Consider the following 23,304-nt stretch of genomic DNA (forward strand, 5'->3'; position numbering starts at 1 on the left):
ATGAACGCCGAGACCTGCGTTTCATACAGAGAAATGACATCCATGGATTCATATTATAGCCCCTCTGCAGCGCAAGGTAGGGATCACCAGACGGACCACTTTAGGACATTCCCAGCCACTGACACCAAATACAGCCCCGCTGCTTTCCTGCCCAACAAAGGTCAAGCTTACGGAGAAAAGTCCCGGAGCCCCTTCCAACAGGAGTGCCAGTCATTGGATGCCACTGCTGCTGGGCAAGGCACTTTCAGCAAATACCACCTCTTCATACAGAGGTCCTCTTGCAAAACACCCCCAGAGGACGGCAAACTGCACCAGGAAAGCGGACACAACAGAGCGCTCATCCCATGCTACGGTGAGTAGAGAGAGAAAAAAGCCATTGCACCGATTATTACAGACATGCATTACAAGGTAAGGAACTTCAGTCCAGGAGGGACTCACGTTAGAGTTTTAGTTCTTAATCACCACAACGAAGAGGGAAAATCAAGCAAAACTGCCAGAAATGAAATAAAAATGTTTAAAAAAAAAAAAAAAAAAAATCAGCGGAGCATTCATGCCCAATATTTTCTTTAAGCTGCCTGTCGTATTGACTGATCACTTCTGCCTAGTGAATTTAAAATATTGGTATAATGATATTATCTTGTCAGCAGTCAGTCATTCCTCCACTTTGTGAATCTGAGCGGCTTCGGGAGATTTGGTGCCACATAGAAGCAGAGACTTGCCCATTCCTTGAGGCTGACTGAATTGACAGTTCTCTAATGTTAAAAAATAATGGCTACTTGTTTTCTTTATGTTTGACCAATAAATCCGGCTGCCCAAAAGCCCTTGACCTTGTTTTGCGCCCTTTAGATGCGTTTTAGTTCCCCTTCGTTCACCTCTTTCTGCGTCCTCCAATCTTGGTGCGTAAAAGCCTCAGCAAATTCGCCTCTCCATCAGTGTTTACAAAATGACTATAGGGGACTTCACAGCTTACTACCCAACGTCCCATAACGCAATTATGGAGAAGCATAATCTTTCAGACTATCAAATTTTCTCTTTGGCGATCGAAATTAAATTAGGCCTCATTTAATGCGATAATCTGCATTACAATCCTTCATATTGGAGCTGAATCGGACAATTGAATTAGCACGTTTTCAGATGGCTGTAATAGTGGGCTCCAAAGTGACACGTGTATTAAAATACTTTCATTTCGTTGCTCTGTCTTTGCTCCAATTAGATGTAATTGCTCGGGTGTAGGCTGCTCTAATGGCTCTTCTTGCGATTATGTGGTGGCAAATAAAACTTTGACCCTCGCCGGTGATCCTCATTACGCAAACAGCCGCTAAAGAGAGGCAATTATATTTTCTCAGGAGCACTTCTGTTTTTTTTTTCCTTCTCCCGTTAAAGATCCTATCCTCATATAACTTAAACCATTCGGATGCTTCTCGCTATATTGTAAACTCTTTACGTCATTAAGATTTATGTCAGCCTCCCCATAAATTGCATCCAGCAAATAAAAAGGTTAAAGGTGAGCGAACTCCACCACATCCCTGCATAGGCTACTGCTAAGAAAAGGCAAAAACTGGCGAATTGGGTCATGACGCACGCACGCACACACGCACACACACATAGACAGACTTGATAAAACTTGATAGCAGTAATTCCTTTCAACTTGAAGTGACTTATGGTCTCAGTTCGTGAGTTGTGGCTATTATTTTTGATCAATAATTAATTAACGCCCTGTTTACCAACTTATACACAGCTTTGCGCAGTTTAACAAGAATGTGATCATCTTGTCTCTGGGATATTTTGAGAGCTGAAAACAAAGGCCAGATGCTGAGTGCTATGGCGTTAACAAAAACTTGAACACAGCTAAGGCAAAAGTTATTTCTCTCCGCAGCCATGTGCGTGCAACTTGTGGCTCAAATCAGAGACTATCGGCGCAGGCAGAGCGAAGATGGAGGAAACAAAGAGACAAGAAATTGCGAAGCTCATACTTTTTTTTTCCTTTTGTGCCAAGTTTCTCTCCAGAGAGTGGCGACCAGCGCTGATTGTTTACAGGCAGACGGCCTACAAGTGTTACAACTCTGCAGTTTTTCAGCCACAGCACAATATTGTGTTGACTATTTCAAAATCACAGCGCCTATGGGCCTTCTCTCTCTCTCTCTCTCTCTCTCTCTCTCTCTCTCTCTCTCTCTCCTCCCTACTATTTATTTTTTCCCGATATTCTGGGTAGGCTATTTACGTCATTTTACACAGGCTATAGTCCACCTACATGATAATTTGATCTCGACATCTTCCCCAAACATCCGAAAATTTGCACTGCATTTCATTTGCTGAACTAATAGCCTATTAGGAAATATCACTCAAGGTTTTGATGAATATAGTAAAGCGCCTAACAAAATATTTTAAGACAAACTAGGCCGCATGTGTAGCCCATGAAAGTAAAAACCACTCCAGACGCGCTCTGCTTATTCTAATCAGTGAACTTAGTGCCTGACAGCGATGGGTCTGATGAAGAGCAAAATGAAATTCATCTCTCTTTATGACACCGCTTCTATTCACCTGACGGGGAGTAATGGAGTTCCTCGAACTTGAATGAAATGGAATCGGCCTGATTGCAAAAAGAAAGTTGAGAAGGAAAAGTCCAATTTAGACAAAAGCTGAATAATATCCTTCTAAACAACAGGCCCATATAGGCACTCATATTAGGTTAATTATGCCCATATTATTATTGTTATCGTTGTTATTATTATTGTTATTGTTATTATTATTATTGTTATTGTTATCCCCAGTTTTACAGCTTTAAGCTCTCTGCCAGAGTCTTATGAAACGAGCAGTCCTTATTATTTGAATTAAACGACTTGCTGCGGTTGTCCATCAGGGTTACATTTTTAGTTACGGTCTGTTCTGCTGGTGGAAGTTGTTTAAGCCTAAACAAGGATGTTATGACAGTCACTGGAAACTGGCCTCCGGGGGAAAAAAAAAGTCTTTTCCAGCCCCAAATATGTCATGAGCGGAGATCAGTAGTTTCAAAAGCTTAAATAGCCCACGGCAGCTATTAAAGATTATATTAACAATAACACTGATCTTGATGGTATTCATCTGGTAAATCGAGATGACACGAAAATACACTGTAAGTTGCGTATAAACTGCGATGATTGTTTTGTATACCACGGCGAAAGTGTAGGCCCAAAGGTTAAGCCTGGGCGTCTGCAAATGAACCTCGCAGTCTGCCGGAAAATATCCGCCCGATTCACAAGTTTTACATTTATAAGCCTCTAAAAATAAATACATTAATTGAAAAAAATAAAAATAAAAATAATAACAGTTATTATTAATGTAACACGAGCGTTTGCACAATTAACTTTTAAATCTTATTTTAATTTATTTTTAATTTCTATTTTTCGTTTTGTTCAGCTCACATTAAAAATCAACTCTTTCAGTTTGATTTTTTTTTTTAATTTTTCCCTTGCTCCCTTTCTCTTTCTTTCTTTCTTTCTTTCTTTCTTTCTCTCTTTCTTTCTTTCTTTCTTTCTTTCTTTCTTTCTTTCTTTTTTCTTCCTTTTCAAATAATTTTATTTACGTGTCCTGCCCGCTAAGAACCCATCCCTTCTGGCTTTACGAGACACCAAAAATACCGCTGCAATGATGAAACATTTCCAGTACAAAACTACAGATTATTAAACCATGCTCGTTCTTAAATCAAATATTCTTCCTTCTCTCCAAGTGCATTTGCGGTGGGAAATGTGCGGGGCATTTCCATCAGTGCAGGCTCGCCGCAGTCCCGATGACCGGGTTAACCTTTTTAGTTTAGAGAGAAGGCAGAAAAAAAAAAAAAAAAAAAAAAAACAGCTCGGAGTTTCAGAGGAGAGCAGCAACATTAATGCGACTCAGATGTCAGCGACCCTGTTAGAGGCTATATTCATGCTCTCGGTGATTTGCCCCTCACAGACTTTTTTTTTTTTTTTTTTTTTTTTACCTCCTCAGGATGATGTAACTTTATCTTGCACAAAGTCACATATATGGGCCTGTACCTCATATCTAGATATGTGCAACTTGTGGAATATTACGCCCAGTTCACTCTGAGGTTGCTTTTTTTTTTTTTTTTTTTTTTTTTTTTTTTATCATGCAATTAAATTAAAATTCACGCTGATTTAAAGAAAATATATGATTTTTAAAAGGGAAAACAGTGATTGATTGCTTCTCTGAGGGTGTAATTGAATTTGTTGACACTGGTGGTTGTTTGCCATATGATTATCGCTGACGGGAGGTCGGAGTTTAGCCACCTTTCAGTGACAGCTGCACTCCACCACTGGACATGAATTGAAGGGAGCAGTAAAATATGTTGAACTTATAAAGACAAGCCGAGGAGGGATGGTAAATGATGCCCTGTGTTTTTATTGGAAAATCCTAATGGATTTTAGTTCCTGGCTTATTTAATTTATCAGACCTCTATTTTACATAATGGCTGGGTAGTTTCAAACTGCATGGCTTTGTTGTCATAATTTGTGGTATTATCCATTCAATAAAAGGTCTTGTGATACTTGGTCCCAAAGCCTTTCATAAATCCAATGTGCCAGCCAGGCTGAGAAGTTTTTTGGCTGATGGAGAGGAGCATATCTATCTAACAAGCACTTTACATCCATTTCATGCAGTATCTATGACCTCTAACATGCAATTATATTGTTTATGCTGGCCACGTCTGCCAGTCAAGTTATTACCTGGAATCAGCAAAGGCAGCTCTTGGAAAATGGACAGCGTTCAGCTCAGGTTGATGTTTGGCTGTGAGTGTCAGATTGACTGGAACTGAGAGAAATCCTAAAAGCAGACGGGTGGTTGTGCAACCCGGCTGAGTGACGTATCTAAAGAAACAGGGGTTATGTATCTCACAACAAATATAAGAATGTCAAAAGTAGCTGAGATATAACAGAGACTTCTGCAAGGGGAAAAAAAACCCTCAACAAAATACGAGTTCCCTCAGTGTGATGCTTGCCAACAAGCTATTAAAGTGGAACATGTCAGCCAACTTATAAATAATAAATCCTCAAAGTCAAGGAGAAGCTGGGAATTCGGAGGGGGTGGGGAGGTGGAGAGGTGGGGAGGGCGTCCTGTGCCATCAAGCGGTCAGAGGAGGATTCACGGAGACACTTACTCTCATAAACCGGCCACATTCGTGTCTTTGTGATCCTCCAGAAACAACAAGTTCCCTCTTTTGATGTGCTGGTCTTCTCTGTCTCCGAGGAGGAGAGGGCTGTTGGGTGTGTGACCTTTAGTTTGGCTGTCCTAACCTCATCTGCTCAGGGGAGTAGGGCAAGCTCCCCCCCGAATGCACAGACCAGAGAAAATCAATTTGAAACCCTGCATTTGAAACCCCTGCGCCGTCAAAGCACATGCCTTTTGCAACATTTGGGCTCCAGTTCTGTGTAATAAACATTTAACTGCTCTAATAAGACAAAGTGGGGTTGCTTTACTGTTACAAAGCTATTGAACCGTTAATTATAGTGGGATTACTCCTTTTGTTAATCTCTTCACACTTGTTTCCCATTTACAGCAACCGAGATGTGCAGTGTTGAATGCCGCTGGTGTTGTACCAACAATGTACTGTCAGTGAAATATGAAGACATGAAAAGCTAGCGCTGTTTTCCAACTTAAGCATGTTGAACTGATGTTTTGGGGAAAAAGGGGATTTTGATCCAGTTCTGCTGCAGTTTGAAATAGTTTCCTTATTGAAGTGGTTAAAGCAGTTAAATACAGTAGGCCCAACATCCAGGTGTGATTATAATGTCGTGTGTGATTCTGCTGCTCTTTAATGAAGATCCCGTGTGCTGCACTTTGTTGCCCCACCGTCTTTACCCGAGCACAACCGGTTCAGCCCTTTCTCTTAATGGCCGTCTCTGCTGATTGGTTTGAGCAGGGAGTAATGGGAAACAGCTATGCAGTTCAGACAACCAAAGGCACACTTCAGCGAGTCGATGACATGAGTGGAGGTGACAAGGACTCAGGATCATATTACCATTTAGCTTAAATTTTGGCAGGACAATTTACATTAGGCTCAGTCTGCATGGCCGAGCGAGAGCGGCGGGGCAAAGAGGCGCATGCACTGCAGCACTTCCTCTGTCCTCCTTGTCGCTGCTCTGTGTAAACTGAACATCGATAGGCAGAGCTAGACGACTCCAGATCGGATTAGATTTCTCCTGTTGGGTATGGCTACACCCAAAATATTCTGTGCTGAATTTTTAATTCCCAGCAGACTCGAAGATCTACCTTATTTGATTACATTTGAATTCCTGAAGTGTGTGTGACATTAAAAGGCAAACAAACATAATAAGGGCTTGGATTCATTGTGCACTTCTCAAGGTTTGGCCTCATGGTGAAATGTCATGTAGCTTTGCACAAAAAAATTGCATCCTCTAGAAAATATTTTCAGCTATTTGAGGGGGGATGTCCCTATATCCAGTACTCGAGTTGTGGGGGGATGAGGGTGGATGGCATCCCCCCTGAAATAAAAACGGTCAAAATCATCCCCCCTGTAAAACTGCCATCCTCCCTTTTCATCAGGTGAAAAAAATAGACCATCCCCTCTGTTTTTTTTTTACAACTCGACTACTGCCAATATCCATATTGATTCATATTGATTGCTATACATTCTTGAAGTTTCAGACTTCTGGACAGTTTTCATAGGCGGTCAGCTTGCTCAGCCTCTTAAAACATCACATAAAGTGAAAACATACATCCTTGTCTTCTGTTATATAAGATTCATTATACGATATTGACAGCAGCTGATGTATTTTATCATGCAGTTTGAATCCACTTTAGTTTGTCTGTCTGTCAGCGTAATATCTCCAAACTTTATGCGTTGATTTCCTTACACTTAGCCAGAGAGATAGGCCTTGGGCCAAGGAATAATTGTTCTAATTTTAGTGAAGATTCAGATCTGAGATTTCTCCTGTCAGTCCCATCTGTTCTCGACTACCATTTAGGCTCGTTCTCCTACCATAGCTGCATCTTAAAATGATGTGTCACCCTGTGATTGGTTTACACCACTGACATAAACCGGCCAATCGTTGGCCTGATTGAAATATGCTGACAACTGCATCCCCACTTGTCAACACTTTGGATTTAGGATTTTTTCTGGGACGCTATGCCATGTACTCTGCTGAGCAAGAGTTAGCAACATGATATGACATTATTCATCACCTTACATTAGTTATTTAGTCAACGAGCTACATGTTTTGTTTGATTTTTACTTAAACACATGCATTTACACAGTGTTAAACTATACTGAAACTCAGATGAGCCAGTGCTGCATGAAACACAAATTACGGGGACTAGAGAATTCTTTGCAAATTTACCTCATCAGTCCAGATATTTAGGATAAAAAAATGTATATTTTGAATAAAAAAATATGTACTGTTCTGTTTAGCTTGCAGTTCACTGTATTGCACAAGAGCACTTTTGAAACACATTGAAACACATTTCCTTTTTTTTTTTTTTTTTACTACCTAACCTTTAAAACTGTCAACGAGCAGAATGTGACAAGTCATTTTCAGGCATAAATATGGTACCAAAACTGCCATTTACATTATTATCTTCATTAACTATGAAACTAACAGAGATAGAGGATGGGATTTCAACTTTTCAGCCTCAGATATAAGTGATGGGGTCGATGTCTCCGAGTGAACGGCACTTTGGAGAATTGTTGGGCGTTGGCAGAGGTCTGTGCTCTCTGGGTGCCTTCGAATAATATTTAATCACTCGATCTTTGGAAGGAAGAAGTGATTGTGCATGTCAAGTGAATTTCCCAGCAAACTATTTTTTCATTTTATATGCTCGCACACACACAAAAAAATGTACTCCAGTGTGCTTTTTTTCCAGTTGGATGGAATGTTCTCTTTTCGATCGGAGACAACAAAAACTCTAGGAGAAGGAAATTCAGTTTCACTCCAAGACCTTAGTGAACCATTTGGAGGAGTGCTGAGAAAGAGACAGATGGGGAGAGAGACAGAGAGAGAGCGAGAGACGGAGAGGTGATTTATCAGTCTCAGGCTTTATAGATGCACTCCTGTAGCAGTTGTTAATTTTTTTCCACAGTCTGTGCATTTTACAGCACAGCCTGCTGAGATGGATCATCTGTCCGCACAGTCAGCAGAGTTAAATTTCAAAGCGGATGGCTACCTATCACTTGGTCACAAAAGTAGACTTTTGACAGAAAAAAACAAAACAAAACATAGTACATTGGACTAATATGTGCTGAGGATCTGTGTCTGCGGCTCACATGCACTTGGCAGAATTGCATGACTTTGCTGACTTTTAGGCTGAGGTGCTTTTTTATTTACTGTTTTATCTTGTTGCTTTTATTTTATTTTCCTGTGTGCATGGTTTTATTGTATTGTCTCCTGTCTTGTGGATGAATGCCTCTGTGTTTTATGAGCAGGCTGCAGCAAATTCCAGCAACTGTCAAGTTGAAGTGGCAATAAAGTACTGAATCTTGAATCTATATCAGAGATGGGACAAATGCACTGTGTGTGCAGGGGATGTGTGTCTGCTCGCCCGTGTGTGTACATGCATGTGTGTGTGTGTGTGAGTGTGTGTATCCAAAATTGTTTTGATGAATGCAACTGACACCGCACTGTGCAAATAGTGTCAAGCTATTCATAGTGGTGTTATTTGTGCTTTCCAATGCAAGACAAGGTCATCTAGCAGGAGCAGAATCACAGAAACCGAGTATGCATCTTCATCTGATTTTCACTTTGCGATACGCTCTGCTTTGCAAACAGCACTGCGGACAGACTAAGGGCTATTTCCAATGCTGGGCCCCCACAGTGTTACACTCACAAAGCAAAACAAAGGGCTTCACAGAGTACATAAAGAATCCCAGTGACTCTCATCTCAGCTTGCTTGTCCAGTCTACTTAGTGGCAGTGAGTCAGCCCGCCTCTGTCATCACAGCGAGTGAGACAAACAACTTAAGACGAGTTCGCTGTTGGCTGCATTTCAAAGCACAGAGTTCCACATGACATCCCGGTTCTTATTTTGAGAAAGGAAAACAAGCCCAATTAGAGGTACAAATGCATACTTCGCTCACACATTTCCTTTCCTCTCCTCACTGCATCTAACAAGGAGTCTTTTAGAGCTGACTCTCTCCCCTCTCTCTCACTACTATTTACATTTCCCAATATTGGGAACATTTATTTTTCAGTTTAAGCAGGGCGTTGTTAATGCCTCTCGGTCGCTGTGGGGTGTCTAATTTATAGTGTTTCCTTTTAACACCGTGAGCTGACCCCAGTCGTCCCAGTCAATAAAGAGGCTGGGGAGGCGCCCTGTCGCTTTACAGCCAGTTAAATTACACTTTGATGTTACCCCCTCGTTTTCAACTGTGAATTAATGGCTGTCCGCACTGAATGTCTGACCCACGCTAACTTCATTGGTCTGACACTGATATTCACAGGGGAAGGGCTCGTAGTAATTTTACCATCTTAGAGGTGAAGTGCAGTGAAAAAGCACACTGTACGTAGTGTCTAAATAATTCTTTACTCTCAATTTGATTTCTGTGTCGACAGTGATATGAATTGACAGTATTTCACTGGGGGAATAAGTACATTTACATTTTGAGGTTACTGGAGTATTTCCATTTTGTGACTCTTAGCACTTTAATGCATTTCAGAGGGAATCACTGCACTTTTTATGCCACTACACTTACAGTGCCTAGTGGCTGTAGTTTTACATGGAAAAAAAAACAAAACAAAAACGAATACTTCTTGCAGGTTAATGTATCAGTAATGTAACACTTTTACTTGTCATGATTTAGTACATTTTATACTTTATACTTTTACCAAAGTAAAATTATGAAAGCAGGACTTTAACCGCAGTATTTTCCTATGATGGCATTGCTACTTGTGCTTAAGTAAAATATTCAGATACTTTTTCCACCGCTGATTAACATAAATATGACATCATGGGTGAGACATTTAGTAGGGGGGGAAATGCAGATGTCACAAAACGTTATTGTCCTGTTGGCAGGTGGAAATATTCTCTGCTGAATAGTCCTTTAGTAAAACCCCCCCATCTTACCCTGATCAGTTTAATTGTGTCACATTTTTTAAATTTTTGCAGAAATTTCTCAGTGCCCGCCAACACCGAGTTACAGGCCGTCTTCTCCTCATGTGTGTGTGTGTGTGTGTGTGTGTGTGTGTGCGCAGTAATTGGAAGCGATGCCGACTGTTGGATCCACTGCAGTGAAAATAGAACATTCTGTGGTTGCATCTCAAAACATTTTGTACGCCATATTGTCCCGAATAGAAAACACACACAGTTACGAAGCAGATTTTTAGGTCAAAATATTGGTGGGTTATTGTTTGCGGCCTGCTTGTGTTAAGTGCTACCCCAGAGACCCCGACATAACGAGCTGCAAGTACAGCATTCAGTGGGAAAAAAAAAAAGAAAAAAAAAAGGAAAAGAGTCCTTACTGGTGCCAGCAGTCAGCTACAACACGTTGTCCTGCACGTACACAACATCATGTAACAGAGTCATAATTTGCCCCAAGGATAAATCCAATCACACTCGTGAAAATTCAGATAAAAGTTCTGACGCAGCCTATGTTTTTCACAGCCAGGCCTCTCTGCCTTTTTCCCCCCTGCTTTCCGCAGAGATAGCCTGACAGACGTTATTTGCAATAAAGCTTTCTCGTGTTCCTCCTCCATATGGCCTCGCCTGCAGGAGGGCCACTGCTGTTCACCTTGGGCAGTGTGTAGAGCCCTGCAGCTATAACCGATCGCACGGATAACAGGCAGGAGACTGTCACAATACCCCGTGCCTGCCGAAAAAACATCGGTGACATGAGATCTAAACAAGAGCCTTTGATCAGCAAGAGGCCCCTGATTTCAAACCGCCCGACGGCCCTGCCTTATGGGGGCCGCGGTCGCAGGCCAGGGGAATAAGACTGAATAACCAGAAAATATTTATGTTGGGATACAGCACATTTGCTCCCCTCAAGCCTAACAGGATGTGTCAGTCATGGACAGCAAGGCAACGTTGGGGCCATTACACCCCCAGCCAGAAATGTGCCACCCAAACATGGTTCCTCTTGCCCCTCTACCCCCGACTCCCCAAGCCTGGTATCAGGTGTTCACCTCAAGGATCAGATCTTCACATCGGAGCTTGCAGGGTTTTGCAGGGTTATGAGGCACAAACTGCACTTGGATTGCATCTGCACGCCACATGCACAAGTCAACCCATACACAAATAATCAGATGTATTCACAGTTTTTGATCCTTATCAAGTCTTTGGCTCAATATAGATTCAGTTTGATTCATTAATTGGCATTTTGATTTAAGAACAGTTTTCCTTTTTTGGAACGATTCAATTTGATTCGAGTTTGTGAACAACGATTTAAGTCGATGATTTGACTCTGTACTTTCAGCCAAAATTGTATATCCATTAAATAAACACGTCCAATACTGTCAGATATCCTTTTGTTTTCTTCTGAAATGTGACAAAAAATTAGACAAAAGAATTACTTGGATATTATTTATTCCATTTTAAAAAATGTTGACAACAGTGACAACAAAGCTAAGTATTATTATTATTGTTGTTGTTTTCATTATCATTATTAAATTATTTATTTATTTATTTATTTTAAGAATGACTTGTTAAATTGATTGAAAGTATCAAATGGATTTAGGCCAGTCAGAGTGATTCATTCTCTTTATTTCTTTTAGCAGATCGACTCAGTTGAATCGCTTATTTATAATCGATGTATGGATGCATTGAATTAATGGGTACACCCCTCTCTGTATCTCCTGACCTTGCTAAACATATTCATGTCCCCCATGGAAAACTTATTGCTTATATAATTTGTCACTAATCCTTTAAAACGAGTTTCCAGTTTCCTGTTCTGCCATGATCCTTGAATGGTTTGCTTGTGTGTGTGTGTGTGTGTGTGTGTGTGTGTATGAGAGCGAGAGAGTGAGTGACAGGCTATCAGCTACTCGGTCACCTCACCTTGCAGCACATTACCCAACATGGTTGTGAGTGGAGGGCTGGTGGGCGCATGTGTGTGTGTGCTGCTCTGGAGCTGAGATGAACACACACACCTCCTGGTTCTAACCTGTCAAGACTTTGCCCGGCCCAGGGATAAGCGGTGATACGAGGAGCACCCAGTTCCTGAAAATAACCTCACCTCAGAGCAGACAGAGGCTGCGGTGCTTGGAGTCGCCACTAGTCTGAGCCAGAGGGGGTTGGGTGGGCTTCCAGTGGCCGTGGGCTCGTAAAGCATCACAGGGCCACAGCACGCCTGTTCAAACATGACATCGTCCAACACAGAGTCTGAATAGCATGTCTAATAATCCATGCCATGGTACATAACGAACACAACGGTGTGTCAGCCTGCGGACGGTTTGATGACGGGCAGCTCATGATGGTCTAGGTCTGTGGAACGGGGTCTGACACACAGAGAGAGGCAGAGCTGCCAGCATAGACAAGCCCACTGGCACAGTCACGGCTATGGAAATTTATGATCAGTACGTTGCTTGAGGTTTTACAGTCAAGCTGCAGCCATGAAGTGAGTGTGTGTGTGTGTGTGTGTAAAAAAGAAAGAGAGAGGTGCATGTACACGTGACTTTCTCCTGGCTAGAAATGACTGACCAGCAAATTAATGCCGACCGTCTTGCTGCCAGGTGACTTTGCAGCCGCGGTATAGACCTCAACCACATGTAAGACACACACACACACAGAGAGAGAGAGAGAGAGAGAGAGAGAGAGAGAGAGAGAGAGAGACTGTGTGTGTGTGTGGGAAGCGGTGATTGCAGTAAAAAGCTGAAACTTTCTGTCAGTCTCAAATTAAGGCCAGGTTGTGTCTAACCCAGTGCATCACAAAATGATCTATGAACTGCAACTGGCTTCTGTAAGCAACCAGTGATCCAGGCCATCCATTACACTCGCAGACAGACAAACAAACCGACGTACATGTCGACGGCAATAATTACACTGATCCTCAACACTTCAACTCAAACATGCACTTTCACTCGGTGTTACGCCTACTCGGATAAGTAAATTGATTTCTACAAATAAATATGTTCAGGAGCATGTTGCCAGAAGCCAGTTACCGGAGACAGAGTCTGATGGTGAGAAACCATCTGGTTTAAGTAGAAGAATTAGGCTTTGAATCTGAGTCTGCATCAGTGCTTTGACAATATCGAGGATAAGTTGATATTTGGTCTGTCTATTGCATAAAATATTGTATGTATGTTACAGAACCTGTAAGTTTAAAAATGGAAAAAAGACCAATGATAAATGCATTTAGTATATGCCAACAGTCATCAAGCCCTAATGTAGTCGCTAAGGGGTGGACTTGCTTATGAGCGGCTTAGGTGGCACTTCTCGTGGCATTCATAAAAAATAAACTGTGATTACTGCTCATTCAAGTATATAATATTCAGGCGATGGTAAATCTTCCAAAACCATTTTCTCAGAATAAAAGATAACATGCACTGCACAAAAACGTTATGACGGCAACACGCTGCAGGTGCCCATGTGTAAGATGCCAGCCTCAATACTTGACATGTGCCCTCTAAGTGCATTTTCATCAACGTTCTCCATTTAATTTCTTGTTCATCTGAAGAATTTGACAGAAGTCAGCTGTGACTTGCAACCCAAATTGTCGCAACTTAGAAATATCAAAGAGCGGCCTGTTCCTGCTGCAGCAGAACATAATGCCATGAACGCACATCTATCTCATTTTACTTTCATATTTTCTCCTCTGAAAATGGCATATGGTGTCAATAACAGCCACAAGTCATAATAGCCCGTTATGCACTACGTCATGTAATGGCTTTCATACATCCCTGAGTTTCATCTTCAAATAGACGGTATTACATAAACAAAAATAAATACCACTTTTAATGGTCTCTAATCTCTGTCCCCCTCTCTCTCCAGGTAAAGACGGCACAGGTCTGACTGACTCTGACTTGGCCCCAGCCTCGGACCCCCCTGGAATGGACAGCAGCTACCTAGGTGTGAAGGATCAGGGTGTCAAGGGCCCCTCTGATCGGCCTCCAGGCACCGATCTCGCAAGCCCGCTGGACAAGAGCGATGGTGGAGAAAGCAACAAGGGCAAGAAGAGACGTAACCGCACCACTTTCACAAGCTACCAGCTGGAGGAGCTGGAGAAGGTCTTCCAGAAGACACACTACCCTGACGTCTACGCTCGAGAGCAGCTGGCACTGAGGACCGACCTGACTGAGGCTCGGGTGCAGGTAAAGCAAGAGACTACAGCGGGCTGCTGTGGTTTTTCATTAAATCTATTCAGAATTCTTATACGATTACATGCTGCTTAGTTTCTTATCCTCTCTGACACATAAATGGGTTTGTCATTACAAGTGCACACTGTTCAAACCCACAGAACTTTATTTTTACTTCTAGTGGAAATCCAAAAGTTTCCTAACATACCAAACAAGCTGCTGAATTACAGGGAAATGTGCATAAAATGATGCACAAGACATCTAGATATTTTCGATTTGATGTGACATTGTTGTACAATATGGGAAAAAAGTTTTATTTCCTAACTGAGTTCAGTGGATTAACCACACATCACTATATCACACTTATACTAATTGAAATATTCAAACCCAAGACACCATGTTTTTATGGCTGAATTTATTGCAATGTATGCAGCTCCCTCTAATTCTGCAGGACATATCTGGTAGCTTTCGAATCCCTGGGGTTTCCGCTAGAATTGAAAATAAAGGTTTGTGGGTTAGAGCAAAGTTTGCCTCACAGCAATGTTGAACCCACCGATGGGCTGACCAGCAAGGCTGAAAGGGTTAAGCCATTTAAAATGATACAAAACAGCCAAAAGGCATAAAAAGAGAAAATGCAATACAATCTAACAACACATCACATTTTTAGCGATGAACAGAGAGCAATAAATCGAAAATTAATTAACGTTTTCTGGAGGAGTCCAATGGTGGCTTATACTAACTTCACGTAATCACATGCCTGTCCTATCAATACGTAAAAATGAGCTCTTAATCAGAAATGTTTAGACAAGAGAACCTCATGGATCCTTCAACATCTGCAGCTCTGCAGAGATAACGTCACTCAGAGAGCAGCATGAGAGATTTATCTAGTATTGTGGGAGTGTGTGTGTGTGTGTGTGTGTGTGTGGGGAGACGAAGAAGGGGAGTGGGAGCTAACAGAGGCCATGGGGCCCGGGGGGGCTGAGGTTTGAGCTGCCTGGGCCTCATATGTTCAATTTTAAAGAGGGCAGACTTTCATCAACATATGAGGAGGCATGTTCTGCTCTGCTGTGTTTCCATCCCAATACCTGAGACGTTTACTTTCCTCGGTGGTGCTGGTAGCCGGTTGAGTCACGGCTTTCGTTCCCCTTCAGACCCGAAACCTTCCTGTGACCTTCCGGCTTGATTTGCATATAATCCGTTCATGGCTGCTGCTGCATTCCAACATGGGTGAACAGACAAAAAGTCCTCTGTAGGTGGACGTACATATGTGTCCATGTGCCAGTGTATGTGTGTGTGTGTGTGTGTGCGCATTTGTGTGTGTGCACCAGAGACTACCAAAAGCCCCTGAATCCTCTGTGTTTTTCTTTCATTAACATCCTGTTCAGACAAGAATGTGTCCCTGCTGGGGTCTCCAGGGTAGGTGTGAAACCCTTCCTATGGGCTTTGAGCAATCGGTATTTTGAGATCTATCAGGCTCGCTCGTTTGACCACATAACTGACATTTGAGCAACTTTTAAGCACCGGATGTATTCCTTATTTGCTGCAATAAATAAACAGGGCAAAGACTCAAGCTTTACATGCAGTTTGGGCCAAGCGTTCAGTACAGTGGGAGCCATGTGAGCATGACGTCTGCGGGACGAGATAAGACCTAGATTAAATCCAATCTTTTACATGACGTGCTGGAACAGTGACCAGAAAAGCCGAGCAGTGAAACACAGGAAGTCTGTGCAGCCAGAGGGTTATAACTCAGCCCCGAGGCTCCGAAGGTATGCCGCTCGGCCCTGCTGCTCATACTATCACAGACCTGCCTGCTTCACATCGATGCAGCTTTACAGCCCCTGAGCTCTCCCAGCGGCCCTCTTAAACACTCAAGTTAAAAAGATAAAAGACACAAGATGCCTCGTCAGTCAGAGAACAGGGCTCTGCGCTCTTTTATTCAGGTCATTCACACGAAGAGGAGCGCACAGCTCGTGAACTCTGTGGCTCAAGTGAACAAACTGTTCAGCAGAGACCGGAGCCTGCGCCGTGCAGCTGAAAGCTCTGGGATTGCCTTAACTTTTAGAATTTCAAAGCATTTCTGTTGTAATCGTAAGGCAAGAAACGCTTTCCGTGCAATTAATTCGGAAAGTTATTAACTCTTTTGTCCACAGCAAAAAAAAAAAAAAAAATCCCCATCTTAACAAGTCACTCAGACTCATATTCAGTCTTAAAATTCTTGTTTTTCTTAAAACAAATGAAAAAAATCTGCTACTGTTTCCTGTGCAGTTTTACTTTATTTTTCTCTGTGAATATGTATAAATGTGTTGAAACGAAAGAAAATGTTAAAAAAAAAAAAAAAAAAAAAAAAAATCTGGAAACAGGTTGATTGGCATTGGAAACGTTTCACTTGTTTTAAGAAAAACAAGATTTCAAGGCTGAATATGAAACTAAATGATTTGTTAAGATGGAGATTTTTTTTTCCAAACTATATGTAAATATAGTTTAAAGGCAGGGGGATATTAAACCCCATTGTCTGCTGGTTCTCACATAACAGAACAAGGGGGTTTTAGTTAAAAACGTTTGTGCCTGGAGATGTTTGCTTTTTCTGTCTCCTGGTTTCAAAGGGAGAAAGTAAGTTCAGCTCTGAGTCATATGCACTGCGGATACATGGGAAGGTCAGGGGTCAGGGGTCAGGGGTTTCAACAACATCGAGTCTCTCAGATTCACCATTCTGTCAGTCCAGAAGGCTCAAAGAGCCCAGGATGGTATTGGACACGGGGAGTCCACCAGGCAAACACAGGTGTCCATATGAGTTTACAGACCCAAACAGCAGACTGAAGATAAAACAGCAGGCCCGGCTGATCTAGACGATTTAGAGAAGAGAGAGAAAAGAAAAGACACAATGGTTCCTTCCAATACAGGGCCAACTCTGTGCGGCCAAAAATGTTACTTGTAAAGTCATTTTGCTGTAATTCCAGATAAAAACGGTTCATTGTTTAAATTTATTTTATTTTATGATCAATTAGTCGATAGTGATGGACCATTTGAAGACGCACTGGGCCCATTCAGCGAGACTTTTTAAAACCACAATTAGTTCAGGTTTTCCTTGAAATTATTTGATGGATTGAAGGTAATATGTATCAGTTATAAATTAGCCTGTGGGGAGGAAGGTGACAGAATTAAGGAATTATGTTGGTGACAAAGGCTTTTTTGGGGAAATTAAGCTACATTTAATGCTCAACATTCTTCAAAAGTGATTTCAGGACATTGTTAGTGCTTTGAGAGTCTTGCAAATCTCCAGCCCAAGGTTTGGATTTGGCTCTGTGCTGTGGAATGGAGGCTGACATGAATGACAGCAGAGGCGGGTTATCAATCCTCAGAGCCGGTCTCCGACTTCAAAGTGTTTTCAGCCCCGTACAGCTCCCCTGCTGAGGCCAGTTTGGCATTTCTCTGCTCTTTCTCTCTGGGCTGTAACATAAATAAAGCCTCATTGAAAGTCCCTGAGCTACTTAAGCTGTCAAGGTCTTTACCAATTACTGTCATAAAGGAGTACGCACAACACAAAAATATGTTCTCCCTGTATAATAGCCAACAGACTCGGCTCTCAGGGTGTGAATCTTTGGCTTAACAGAGCTTCAGTTCGCTTCATGATTCACTAGTTGCTGATTCAATTTGAGATTTGTCTTTTTTGGAACATTTCGATTCCGAATTGTAAACCACAAGTCCAGTCAATGATTTGATCCCGTAATTTTTCCTCTGAAATGTAAAAAAAAAAAAATAATAAAAAAAAACAGAATTCCTTAAACATAATTCATTCCAAAGAAACATTATTTACAAGTTGCAATTCATAGTATTCTGTTAGATCAGCACAATGTTATATTTTTTCATTTTTTTTGAGAATGGTGAAAGACTTGAGTTCCATATCTATTCAGGCCGAAGTCAGAGCCATTCATTCTGTTTATTTCTATTAGGAGATTTTTGAATGAATGAATCATTACCCCTGTATTAGACACCAAACATAGGTTTAGCAGTTAAAAGTGCAGCAGTGTCTGGTTGGTAATGGGCGACAGGACATGGGATATCAAGGGATAATTACACTTTACAATGACTTGTGCAGTTTTTTATTTTTTTTTTAATTTTTATTATTATTTTTTTTAAAGAGAAACGCAGGGATCTTATGAGGAGTTGTACATCATGAGCAGCATGATTGACTAACAGAGCAGAAAAAGAAGTACGGAAACATGATGAGAGGAACGATTAAGTCCTGTGGTCTATGTGCTCCTCTTGTGTTGGAAGGGGCAGCATCTCAAAGCCAGGAGCTTTAGGCTTCAGGAAATTAAACAGAAAATGAAAACAAACTACAGTTATAATCCCATCTCACTTTTCAATTTCCCATATTCCCCTCTCAGATTTATTGTGAAAAATGTAAGAGCAAAGAGCAGATAAATGAGGGGTAAGAGAAGTGATGCCAGAAGGGAAAAAATAAATAATAATGAAAACATAAAGGTAACTTTGTGCCAATATCAGTGCAATCAGATAGTAATGTGTAGCAATCATGCAACATGATGCAAGACTGGTGTTCTCTGCCTTGGCATCCAGTGTAGTTGCAGCAGTACAGTTACATATCTGGCTTCCACAGTTTGAGATCGAGGCTATGGCGTTATGATGAGGAAGGTGCCAGGCTTAAACTCATCCAGAAATGACTGTATTTAGATTACTTACAGCCACTCTGATGGTAATTCAAACACAATAATGCTTTCAATAAACAAGAGTTCCAGGCTCAGATGTCAGAGGTGATTACAGTATACATTTGTCTTGAGAAAATTGCCCCGTTATTGTCAGACGATGAGGAGGCGAAGGTGAGATGGACAGGGTCTGCTAACATTTTTGTTTTGAGAACGGGTGAAAAGCCTCTGTGAATTGTTTAGAAAGGCTGTTTTCCCTTCCTCTTTTGTCTCTACGAGTTCCTCCAGACCTTTGCAGAAGCACATTTTTATTCCTTCCATCAACTCTGAATTGTATGTGCATGTTCAGGTTCAGAGTAAAACATGTGCCTACAGTAGGTAGTCGTAAGTTCAAGTATTGTGTTAAATAAAGTAAACCTCTCATTTGAATAAACTATTTCCTTGAACCAATAAACAGATATTTAAATAAATACACAGAGATAAAGCAAGAGACACAAGGATCACAAGGAATCCACCACCGACAAATTTCTGGTTGATTGGATAGCTTGCAAACTATTCCGCTGACAGTCAGCACATATTTTGTGTGCTTCAGACATCATTCTTGATCCTTAGACTCTCCGTCTGTTGGCAATAATCCTTGGGATCATTTCCCATTTTAAAAGGAAAAATTTTATTTGTGTCTATAGAAAAGTAGTCCCTTGAGATTTAAAAGATTTCAATACCGCATCCTCACTTTTATGCCCTCGCCCACCGCTTTGCCCAGACCTCAAACCATGGCTGTAGACTGTGCCAGTGCGTAACGTCACCAGCCTCATTACACTCTGACCTTTTCACCCCACAGGTGTGGTTCCAGAATCGTCGGGCAAAATGGAGGAAGCGGGAACGTTTTGGTCAAATGCAACAGGTCCGAACACACTTTTCCACAGCGTATGAGCTGCCTCTTCTGACCCGCCCTGAGAACTACGCACAGGTACCGGCGGCTTCTTTCTGTCTTAAATTCTGTCAGGATGTAATGAAACTTTAATGAGAAGGGTAAGCAAACCTGTGGGTGCAGTTGAATTACAGCTGCACTACCAGGTTCACTGCCCATAGAAGCATCATATTTAAAGCACCGTACTGGTCATGACTGTATCTGTCCATCATAAATACATGGCATGAGTGCGTACAGAATATGCTTTGGTGGCTTAGAAATCAAGTCTTCCATTCACTTCCATTTATGTTTAAAAAAAAAAAGTGACACACTGCTCCATGAACGTTGAAAGCTTTTTGTTGTTGTTGTTGTTGTTGTTTTCCTCTGTGACAACCATTTAAAATTCATACACTAATGCTGTATGTGGGTGGTTAACTTGCTAAGTCATGACCCTATCACATTTACCAGGTGTTTGTATTAGGATGGTAATGGGTTACTGATGTACCTAATACATGATCTGCATTGGGATGTCAAGAAGCTGGACCAATCACTTCGTTCACTGAAAGATGTAAACAATGTAGGAGCAAATTAATTTCTTTGTTATTATTATACAGATATTATTTACTACTGACATCCAGGTGGAAAAAACTTAAATTTTCAACTTCGCTGTTCAAAGTGCAAAGAGGTTTTTGGGTCCACTTGTTGTCAACGCCCAAGTGCTCCGATGAGACCTAATTAGCCTATCTGAAGCTAGCCACTTAGTTTGGGCGTATGCCAGGATAAATGGCAAGCACTGCCTTAATGCTTAGTTCTGCTAGATTATGTGAGGTAGGTGTTTCCAAGTTGAAGAGAATATTTATTATCCTTGAAGACCTGTCCATGTTTTGCAGACAGCAGCTAACATGCAACAGTCAACAAAAAAAGATAATAATGATGACAAAAATTACACTGAATGGCTCATAAAACCAAAAGACTACAGGTACAAAACAATTTATGAACCTATTAGTGTGACACCTAGTAAGTTCATACCTGTGACCAGATGGGAGTGACTGAAACTCACCAAATAGAGGGTGGCTAGGATCAGAGAGGACTGGCCTTCAGAGTTGCCCTGACCGTAAAGGCTTGTTGTGCAGAATTGAATGTACCTGGCAAAAAAAGTTCCTTTTCAAGCATGCACATTTTAATGGATTTTCAGTTATTATAGTGAAACTACATGCTGGCCATGAATTCACAAAATGGAAATACCTGTGAGTAGCCTCTTCCAAGTTTCATGGACCAGTGCTACATCCTGCATGCTTTGCCCTCTAACAGACTTCACTATTGGTTTACCCAATCAAGGCATCACCTCAGCACCTGAGAAAGATCTTTGCACTCACCACCCAATCAGGTGGTAGGGGCCTCATAGCCCTAGCCCTTATGAAACTTCTGCATCAACACTGCCCAAGTCCCTTTTTCACTCAGCCACCAGAAATTTGGATCTTTCACTGTAAGTTCCTGTTTCACCCTTCGATGTCGTAGTTGTTCTTCAAGATGTCCATTACTATTACTCCTCCAGCCCCTTAATGCTTTCGCCAAGGACAAACACTCATCCTCCTGCTACTGCCTGGTTTGCCGCCACTTGGATGAGTCCCCAACCTGCCCTGTCTGCCTCGCCTCGTCTCTCCCCTGAGAGGAGCACCAGAGCAGGAAAGTTCATGGATTTGCTCCGCTTCTCCACTCTTTGTGCTGGTCATGGTCCAGCGTGTGAGGCAGCGTCACTTGGTCCAAGCCGTGGGATGAGTATGAGGAGGATGACCATTGAGTCCGCAGCGGACCCCACTGCCCTTTTCTCTGAAGATGAGGTTGTCTGCATTGAGTTACAGTGCCTGTTGGACAACCTTCCTGCCCTCTTCTCCTCCACCTTCGAGGCGATGGGTAGCCCTCTATGTCCTGCACCTTCAATGACGACTTCTTTGTAGGACTCCGGGCACAACCATGCATTAAGCCCCAGCCATGTGCCATCTGCCCCTGGATGGTACCCATTTTCAAGTATGCCCAGTGTGAGTGGGACTCCCTGATTCACGACAAGCCCACTGCTGTTATAGTCCTTACTGCTCCATGGAGGGCTGGGAGTGGGTCAAGGACGTTCCTCCAATCGATTATGATTTGCCACCCTTGCTCAGCTTCCCTCTGGCCAGGTGGCTGGCCATCACTGCCCTTCGAGCAGGACCATTGCTCTAGCTAACAACCTGGCTTTTTCGGAGATCCATAAGTCAGCTGCCACCATCCTCCACATATCACAGGCCCTTGCAATTGACGGTAGCCATATCATGTGTGCCAAACAGGTGGGATATCGGCATCCCTCCTGCATGTCTGTCAGTGATGACAAGGGGTCAGTGATACTGTGCCCCAGTCCTTTCTTCCAGGCAAAGGTCATTACATCCTCCTTTGGGTTAAGGGTCATCTATCTGAGAGGGTTCTTTCCTGCCCCTCACATGGACAGGGAGGATCAGTGCCTCCACAACTTGTGTCTGGTGCAAACACTCTGCGGTCAGGTGGATCATGACAACTCTCAGGAAAAATGACCAACTGTTCATCTACCAATGCAGACGGGCTCAGGATGCCCCTTTGTCAGTGCATCAGCACACTTACTGGATCTGTGATACTATCTGGAAGAACTATGAAGCTATAGGCTGTCCTGCCCCAGTGGGCCTCAGGGCACACTCTGCTACAGGCATTGCTTCCTCTACAGCACTTTTCAGGGGAGTATCAGTGGAGAACATCTGCTGGTGGCGTCTTGGTCCTCTACTTCTACCTTTGTGCAGTCGAGATGCAATCTCAGAGATGTGGGTACTATTAGGCCCCAACCACCTGATTTGGTAGTGCGTGCAAAGATCTTTCACGGGTGCTGAGGTGATGGACAACAGGGTAAACCAATAGCAGAGTCTGTTAGAGGGCTTTGCACGTACTCATAGAGCTGGAATTACATCCAGGCTTACTTCCATTTTTTTATGATTTTCAAAAAGACCAGGAGTTAATTAGATAAGTCAGCCTTGACCTCTAAGCTACCAAAGTATACTCTGTACACACTATAATCAACATTTGTGACGGACAGACATGATCACTGCAGTGGACAAGAAATCAAAATAAATAGTCATACTAATGAATAGTCAAAAAGGCAACAATCCTGTCACTCTTTACCCTTTATATTTCAGATTCAGAACCCCTCTTGGATTGGTGGCAGCAGTGCAGCGTCTCCTGTGCCAGGATGCGTTGTGCCCTGTGATACTGTGACCCCCTGCATGACCCCTCACCCCCATTCTGCCAGCGGGGTGTCTGATTTTCTGGGTGTGCCGAGTCCTGGGGGACATGTTGGACAGGCACATATGGGCAGCCTGTTTGGAGGACCTCCGGGCATGAGCACAGGCATCAACGGGTACGATCTCAACATGGACCCTGACCGCAAGTCCTCCAGTATTGCCACTTTGCGCATGAAGGCCAAAGAGCACAGTGCAGCCATATCTTGGGCTACATGA

At 42.4% G+C, this 23,304-nt stretch overlaps 1 pseudogene; it reads left to right on the forward strand.

The window, feature by feature from the left end:
* LOC115356982 (homeobox protein aristaless-like 4) lies at nucleotides 1–23,304 on the forward strand (annotated as a pseudogene).

The sequence above is a fragment of the Myripristis murdjan genome, chromosome 3 (genome assembly GCF_902150065.1).
Source record: "Myripristis murdjan chromosome 3, fMyrMur1.1, whole genome shotgun sequence".
Taxonomy (NCBI): Eukaryota; Metazoa; Chordata; class Actinopteri; order Holocentriformes; family Holocentridae; genus Myripristis; species Myripristis murdjan.